The sequence below is a fragment of the Antrostomus carolinensis genome, unplaced genomic scaffold (assembly GCF_000700745.2).
Source record: "Antrostomus carolinensis isolate BGI_N321 unplaced genomic scaffold, ASM70074v2 scaffold3502, whole genome shotgun sequence".
Taxonomy (NCBI): Eukaryota; Metazoa; Chordata; class Aves; order Caprimulgiformes; family Caprimulgidae; genus Antrostomus; species Antrostomus carolinensis.
In genome coordinates, this window is record NW_010297398.1 from 6764 (window position 1) to 8011 (window position 1248).

Genomic DNA, 1248 nt, shown 5'->3' on the forward strand with positions numbered 1-1248 from the left:
TGTGCATCAGAATTGCAAAAATTCCAACCAAGGCCAAAGCTGCAGCATCACCCCTGAAGATGAAGCCTAAGGACCTCAGCAGAGATTGAGCAAAGGGCATGAGCCACGAGTCCCCATAGAAAGATAATGACAAAATCACCACAGCTCTGACCCTCCCCATTCTGTTCAATCCTAGCAGCCCAAAGCCTCACCACCACCGTTTAAGAGGCCTCCACCCTACTTATCCAGGTGTGGCAGATGACATCTCCACCCAAAAACAACTCGGAAGGGAGCAACATTGAGGACGCTCAAAGACTATGTCCTGCATCAGCTAACCACATGCTGCTGCTTGTTCAGCACAGCCTGCAGAAACCAGGAGGGTATGTGCTGTCCAGAGCTAAAAGTAGTTTATTATACTGTCATTGGAGATATTTGCATTTGAAGAAGGAGGATAGCTGGAAAAAGACTGCACCCCTTGCTTTACTACATTCATGTGTTAGCAAGCTAAATGTAGAGAAATAGTCAAGGTGGTAACCAGCAGTGTTAGTTTAGATCACCTAGACTGCTCAAGTGAAAGAGGTAATCCAACTATCAATCCTACAGCAGTTGCCAAGATGGCAACAAAGGCACAAGTCAGAGTCATTAACAAAGAGGTAGTTTAAGCAGAGCAATTCAATCAGGGATCTCCACAGGTAACACTCACCTGGATTCATTATTCTACCCAGTACATTTACCACTCATTAGATTTCATGAGGGGCATAATGATGTTAATAATTATTTTGCCCTTTTTTACTCAGCAAGATTTCTGTGTAGATAGCTTCAATTACTCAGGACACCTGGATGAGAAATCCCTACAATTTCACACTTGTACCCCTCAGTTTGCATCACCGGTGATTTGACTGAGTGCTGTAATCACTGAATACAAACAACAGTAAGAACTGTATTAACTTTTCTTTGTGTATAAAGAAATTTAATTACACACCAGCAGAACGACTTTACAACAATCCCAAAGGGAATTAATGCCACTTACCAGTCAGGAGAAGAACATTATTACTTTACCATGTGATACAGAAGAGCCAAGCAGGATGGGAAACCTGCATAAAGCTTGCCACAGGCATCAGGATGGCAGATCCCAAGACCAACAGTGATTCTCTAATCAGCCCAATGAACTCCCGTAACATCTCTTCTGTTTCTCAAGATGCAGAGCAGGGCTAATACAGCAGGCATACATATGGCAGAATACAGATAAATGATCCTCATTTTCAGAAA